Source organism: Dermochelys coriacea, chromosome 1 (genome assembly GCF_009764565.3).
Source record: "Dermochelys coriacea isolate rDerCor1 chromosome 1, rDerCor1.pri.v4, whole genome shotgun sequence".
In the NCBI taxonomy this organism is placed as follows: domain Eukaryota; kingdom Metazoa; phylum Chordata; order Testudines; family Dermochelyidae; genus Dermochelys; species Dermochelys coriacea.
This window is the reverse complement of record NC_050068.2, coordinates 191,415,354-191,423,320: the sequence shown is the minus strand read 5'-3', so window position 1 is coordinate 191,423,320 and position 7,967 is coordinate 191,415,354.

The window sequence follows — 7,967 nt, the reverse complement described above, 5'->3', positions numbered from 1 at the left end:
GCATTGCAATGCACACACTCTTACAAATAAAAACATAACATACAAAATGCCTATTGAACAAATTCTGAGAGTCATGGTTCACATATAGCCATTGAATATTGTACCTATGGGCATAGAATACATACACTCCAACTCCCAGGATACTGGAGGCCCAAGACTTAAAGATGACTTCAGAGTTTCCTTAGATCCTGCTTGCAAGCCCATCAAAAATAGAATCCAGCTCCCGATCTCCCTCCTCCCTACAGACATTTTTCAGATACTGTACTACTTAGCTTTGGCTCTGCTGGCCCCCAATCAGCTGCTTGATTAGGGAATGGATGTGAGGCATGCTTCCCTACTTAGCAGAAAACTACCAAAACCATGGTGGCACCTGGACTTTGTGGTTACTCTGGGATTACAGCTGTGCAATGGAGCATCTCTTCATGCAAGTTTGGGTTTGGCTGTGGCAGAGGGCGTGAGGAGGGAAATGGGAGAGGAACCAGGGTAAGGGGAGAGGCTGGTGAATAGTATGGGAGAAGTCAAGGAGAAGCCCTCTCTGGGGAAAAGAGAGGTGAGAAGGAGGAAAGCTGAGTCCAGTTTAGGCGCCAGACCTGGAGCTTTGCTGTTGAACTAGGGAGACGAGGAGAGAAGAGCTGTGCAATAGGTGAGTACACAGTATCCCAGTAAATCATGCCATCTACAGAAGCTGCTTCTGGTTCTACCAATCATCCAGATGGTCATGCTGTTTCCAATTAAACATTTTAACTATGTGGATTTCACATGGGAGGATTTCTGCCTGCCTGGGGACTTGGGTAGTAGGCAGTGTATGCCATGCTCCCCTACATTGTATGCTTTCCACCAGACATGTCATGTTTGCTCCCTTCTGTGCTGTGTAGTGGAGGGAATCATAGGGCATAATAATATTTAGTAGAAGTGGCTGAAATATTTTTTTTGGGAGGGGGGCAGAGAGAGTATCATTCAGCAATGGCGTTTTGATGAAATGAGAGTGCTTTGCAAAAAAAAGTTTTAAAAATCTGAAATTAAAAATTAGTGTAGCTTTTTGTAGACTCCAGTAATTTTTTTTTATTAACCTTTATTTTTTCCCCCCTCTTTGTGGTGGTGATGGGTGAGAAGCCTACTTTTTCTCCCTTTTAAAAAAAACAAACAAATAAACCCCAAACCAAAAAATTTTCTTTCTCCACAGGAGGAATTTTTTTCCCCTCTACTGAAATGAAGTAAGTTTCAAAATTTTGTCAAAATACAAAAATTTTGTTGTGCGCTTGGTATACAGGATGTAGAAGTTCCTATCTGGGTTTATTTTTGTTTGTGTTTTTGTTTTACTCCCTATCAACTACAGTGACACCTAAAAGAAATGAACAATTCTTAGGAATACAGTATCAGTGAACTAAAGCTCGCTTCATTTCTGAATGAGAACATCCACAGGGGGGAGTGTACACTTTAACCAATGCACTTTAAATTCACACCTTTAGTTAATTCAGCTTAAATTTCCTGAGAGTCTGTCTAGACATGGCTTTAGACTAATTTTGGGCCCAAGCATTCAGTTGTTATGATGACACAATTCCCATTATGGTCAATGAATAATTTGCATGTATTAGCTTCTGAGAGAGAACAAAATAAGCTGTTTTTTTTTTCTTTCAATATGAGCATTGTCCAGGTTTTGCTGCAATTTCTCTGTTCCTCACTAATGGTTTTTATAACTTTTATGAACCCCATTCTGTACATTAACAGAATAAGGAGAAATCTGACCTTTTTAACTCTGACTTTGTCACAGTGGTTACCATTGAAAGGTCGTGTTGCTTAGAGATACCACTTTTGGTTATGAGATGCCACAATATTTCCATATTCTTACAACAGGAAATAACTGCTATATCTGAAATGGTGCTGTTGGAGAATTGCGAGTGAACACTGCAATATGGTTAACTTGGATATATCAAATATAAACCGCTACTGAGACCCATAGACATTAAATGTACAAAGCAGTGTTGCTAACTCTTGGAATGTCGTTGCAACCCTTGCAGTAATTGGTGTTTTTCTTATACTTGTGGAGTTCTGTGATTATTTGAGACTTTCACCTCTCACATAGTCCCATTTCAAACAGTACTATGTTAACACATGTAAGAGACTCTTAATGTGGGCCAAGATGACATTTTCCTCAGAGATAGAAATATATTTTAACTGGGTAAGAAAGATTGCATGCATTGGAGAATATTAACGAGGATAGCAAATGGACATTAAAAAGATGTCACCAACATTGAGTAACTGCAGAAATATACCAACAGCACATCCAGTTGTAAGCTGTAGAGAAATATGATGGCAGTAAAACAACAAACCTCTACTGACTTCGTTGTGTTCTACGCCAGGCTCCAATTACACTGTTATGTACAGTGAATACACCACAGAGTAAAATCTCACTCTTATTATACAGTACTTGAGACTCTGTAAGGGACCGTCAATTCCTCAGCAGTAATACATTATTATATTGCTGCAAAATTACACTTTATTCCCAACCCTCTCCACCGCCACACAAACACACATAACTATAGCTCATTCTCAGAAACACTAACATGTAAAATTTGCCTATTTTTGTTTTAAAAAGAAAAGGAGGACTTGTGGCACCTTAGAGCCTAACAAATTTATGTGAGCATAAGCTTTCGTGAGCTACAGTTCACGTCATCGGATGCATTGCTTTTCTTTTTGCGGATACAGACTAACATGGCTGCTACTCTGAAGCCTTTTGTTTTAAAGTGATTATTTTTGAGGATGGGGGTTTTCTCCACTATCTTGAACAATTTTGCTTAGACCATATGCTCCTGTGATGCTGTTCAGCCAATTGGGTTCAGAACCCCTCCTTTCCTTCTGTGTGACAGGGAAGAGAGGAGACTATAGCCAGCTTCATGGACTTCTCTCGCTGGTTCCCTAGACTTCTGCTAGCTTAGTTTACCAGTCTACACTTCTGGCTCCCCACCCTGCTCCCTGGATAGAAGCTAAGCTCCAGCTCTGGCTCCTTGATCCTCTTCTGGCTGTAGGAAGCATGGTCTGTAAATCAACTTAACACCCTCTTGTGGGGAAAGTTGGAGAGAAAGGGACAAATGCATACAGGTCCAGCAGGGCACAGATTCAAAACCAAAATGTCTGGTGCCTGGTTGCAGCAAAATAGATCAGATTTGTGGGTCTGTTGTCACGTACAGGGCAGGATGGCTAAGCACGGTGGCATTTGTGAAGTGCATTGTACTGTAGCTCCAGAAAGATTGAATATGCCCTTTCCTTCAATACATTCTGCAAATAGCACCATACATTGAGTAGAACTGACTATGCTCCCAAGTCAGCATTTCACACACCATTGGTTTGTAACCTGTTCTTTTCTTGGTGCTGACTTAAGCATTAAAAACAGACTTATGCCCTCATACTGTGCTATGAGAGAGTGTCCAGTTCCCACATTCCATCCCTAGAGCACTCCCAAAACAGAAGGAAGAATTTTTGTGTAAGAAACTCTGGTGTTTTTGTTCTCCCTGTGTAACTTTTGTTTGGTTTCTAAGGAACATACTATCAATAAGAAGAAAAGGAGTACTTGTGGCACCTTAGAGACTAACAAATTTGTTAGTCTCTAAGGTGCCACAAGTACTCCTTTTCTTTTTGCGAATACAGACTAACACGGCTGCTACTCTGAAACTATCAATAAGATGTTATATGAAATATTTGTAATGAGGTTATCTGACAAATATTGAATGTTTAGGGTAAAGAAAATCTTGTCTATAAAAACTATTTGTGTGTGTGTGTGTGTGTGTGTGTGTGTCAGGCTGTATATTTATACACAAACATTTGCAAGAGTATTTTCAGTCCTTAATTCTCAGATCTATCTTAAATGATTTATGCAAGTGACCAGGTAGAATTGAATAGTTGCTAGAAGCAACTTTTCTACTTTAAACTGACTCTAAAAACACAACACTGCTGTTGCGAGTAAAGGCATATTTAGGCCTGACAGAAGCCTGCTGTGGATTTTAGGAGTCTGTTCTGATGATGTTTAACAACGTAAGTGTATACAGAACTGTGTATGTGTATGAAATTGCAGAGTAATCATCAGTGGCGGATTAATGATTTTGCTGCCCCTAGGCCTTGAAATAATTGCCGCCCCTCTCATCCTCCTACCCCTAGCAGCTCCCGCCCCAGCTCACATCCCCTCCGCCTCCTCCCCGGAGCACACCGCCCAGATCCTGCTTCTCACCGCTCCCTGCCAGTGCTTGTGCATGAAACAGGTTCGCAAAGGATGGGGGAAGAGGGGGAAACTCGGTGTGCTCAGAAGAGGAGACGGGACCAGGGTAGGGATTTGGGGAAGGGGACCAGAGGGGCAGGGAGGGGTGAGAGCGGAGGGCGCGAACCAGCACCAGGGGAAGCAGCCTCTGGCTGCTATTATAAATTTGCCACCCCTGCAAATTTATTGGCCTAGGCATTAATATGCCACTGGTAATCATCCTTGTGAGAACAGAAAAGATAAAGTAACTAAAGCTAGAAAAGACCCATTTGAACTAACACTAAACCTGTACCGATGGGGGAGGAAAGCTAATACAGAAATGAGAGACTAATAGGTAGGTATAAAAAAAGATTACAAACTCATTTATAACTTTGTTACAAAGGGAAGCAGAAGCTGTATTGCCTACTGTTTTAAGGTGGTATTTTCCTGATGAACTTTACTCTTGAGAATAATTGATCACTACTCACTGAGTGTTTTGCCTTTAACAAATACTTGTTAGACCCTTGTGAACCTTAATCCAACAATTAACCCCAGGACTGTTTGTTTGCTAATATTGTTTAGGCTAGGTTCTGCTCCTGGTTCCACTGGTACAGTGCCATTTAAATCAGTTATACCTCTCTGAGAGAGAGAAGTATAACACAATTCAATGGTTAGAATTTGAAGTTAGACAAATTCAGACTGAAAATAAGGTGTAAACTTTTAACAGTGAGGGTAATTAACCATTGGAATAATTTACAAAGGGTCATGGAGGATTTGCCATCATGTGCAATTTTTTAAATCCAGATTGTTTTTCTTAGATCTCCAAAATCTTTATCACATGTTATACATGAGATCAGATTAGATGATTACAATACTACCCTCTGGTCTTGGAACCAGAGTTTATGGATGGGAGTTGGATGGATGTACAGGAGAGTAGAATTTGTTTTTTATATTTGTTTGTGTATTCAAATTAATGGGGTTGCACAGATGTAAGTGAAGGTACGCTGCATCTCTTGTTGGCAATGATGCACAAAGAGGAAAGAACTCAGCTTCACTTACATATTCCAAGTTGTTTGCTGGGCTGGTAGGTAGAGGTCCCTTACACTAGGAGCTGGGGACAGCCAGTAAGAGCAATGGAACAGCTCCTCCTCCAGCAAGTTTTTCCCGAAAAGTCTTCACTTCTTCTTCAATATTGCCAGAAGCTATCCTTTGTAGTGCTGTGCAAATAACCATGTTGTTCTGGTTGGTTGGTTCAGTGGCCAGACCAAAAAATTAGAAGAAAAAAATTCAGGTTGATCTGAAATTTGCTTTGTTGAGTGAAATGAAAGCTTCATCTAGCTCTCATGATGTCAAACAGCCCCCCCCCACCAACTCCTCCACCCTCTTTTTTTTTTCTCCCTCTAGTGCATTGGCACCATTTCCTTCTTTATTTGCTCATGCACTCTGCTAAGCTTGTTCCTGCTTCTGCTTACAATTGTTTCAAACCTGAACTATATCTGAAGTTACTTTAGAGGCATGATTCCTTCCAAAGGGTCCAATTTTGCCAACTCTAGGAGGCATAGTGCATTCTACTGTGAGTAAGCCCACTGAAGTGAATGAAACTGCTCAGTGTAATAAGTACTATGTCTGGTAGTAAGTGCTTGCAAAGTTACGTACAGGGTGTGTATGTGTATTTATTTTAAAAAGTATACCGTAAAATTTTTTCAAATACACAAGCTCCATTGACTTGCAATTAAACTTAGGCTACACGTTATTGAAAATTTTTACCCTTCAATGTTCTGAGTAGTATTTGGTTCAACAGTCATTTAATATAAGTGTGATGCTAATAAGACTTGTCACCTGTTTGTTTCTGATTTTCTCCTGAGTTATAGTCTGAAAGCAAAAATCAAGTGGTGTTGTTTATTTCTATAGTAACCTGACATCTAACATGCACCATATTCCCTATTAATAAACCAACATGAGATATCTAATTAGTGGTTAGAACATGGAAGGAAGCTTTAAAAATATTTAAAGTAAATTGAATTCTCTTTTTTTTTTTTTTTTTTAAATGTGAACTGAATACAGCTGGCTATAAGACAATGACTGTCATCTTTTTGCTTGTTGTCAGCCTTTAGAATACCAGTGTTTAAACCTGAATAAATATCTAACTAGCAGGAGATAATAAAATACAATATTTGATATTGTGTTCCCAGAGGCAGAGGAAAGGTTATAAACCCTGCTATCTGGCTGATGGCCCCGATGGTTTCTAGCAAGTTATTTAACTAACCATTTATTCATTCTAATTTATAGTGCAGATAATGAGAGTTAAAACACAGCCGCAGGATTCAGGTTCCCAGAAAAAATAGTCATAAATTAAGGCCAGGTTTAAAGAGCATGACTTACCAGCCAAGCTGCCCAGTAACCTCTGGGGATGTGGTGTCTGTACCACAGATACTTATGGGTAGTCAGTTCTGTGTTCTGTAAGATGATTTTTCTTTTGGTCTTCCCTGCTGTTTGACCAGTTAAAAATCTTCCTGCCTTCAAGACAAAAGAATTGAGATAGATAGTGTGAGGTGCAACTGAACATCAGTTTCACACATGTGGTAGACGTTTTGTAAACCACTTTCCTGATCACTTTCCTGGCAGAATCTCCTGCCTTTTGTTGGCTATGTGGTACTGTGTGTGTGTGTATGTGTATAGCATGCATGGGGCATCGAGAGACCTACTAATTTCCAGTCTGTTTAATTCTTAAATGTTGTAAATTACTGATGAAAAATGTACATTTTAATGATATATGGTGACACAGGTTTATCAAATCCAACCTTCAATAAAGTGAAAGAGAGGGATAAAAGACTTGATTAAATTAGTACCCAAGTATTTTAAAAACTACTATTGTCTAGATGTACACAAAGTTGATCCCCCAAATGTACACAATGTAAATACTCTTGCATATTTATCTGAGTTGCTGTAATCATAATCAAATTTGTAGCAGTATAGAATGCATTGTGGGAGGAAAATGAAATTAAATAGGAGATAAAACATTACTCTTTCTTACTCCTCATGCTGAATTGTTATCATAGATATAAGAACTTCTAGAAAAGCCTGAAGTAATAGAATAGAAACTTGAAGTGTTAACTATCTGTCAAACATAAGATTACTGTACAATAGCACATTCTGAGATATGTTAATATTTCTTGACACATTTGACCTTTTTTTCCTTACTCAGTGTTTATTGCTTACTTAATTTTAAAGAGCTCTTAGGAAACCCATGTGTGTTTTCCTGAAGTCTTGAAAATTTTCAAGGGAGTGGATTTGTTTGGTTATGATCTGCTCTGAATAACTGTGACACACGAATTTAATTTGGACCACGGCTGTGGCTGATTATGTGTATGGAAGCTGAATGGGATCTCTACTTTTGTCTAGTTCTAATTCCCTTGAACTGTTTGTCTTTTCCCCATTTACCATGAAATAAAGGAGTTCCAAATAAAGTAGTTTATTTATAGGACTGTACCTATGTGCCAGCATAAGCTGCTCACTTTTTAGGGAGCAGAAGAGGGGCAAAGGGATATGAGTCAAGACAGTTGGTGCTTGACATTCAGAGAAAGAGAGAGAGAGAGAGAGACATGCATGCTACTTTACTGGCCAATCAAAAACATAATCCCTAGCCTGAGGTGATTATCCTTTGGTTTCATAGTAGCAGCCGTGTTAATCTGTATTCGCAAAAAGAAAAGGAGTACTTGTGGCACCTTAGAGACTAACA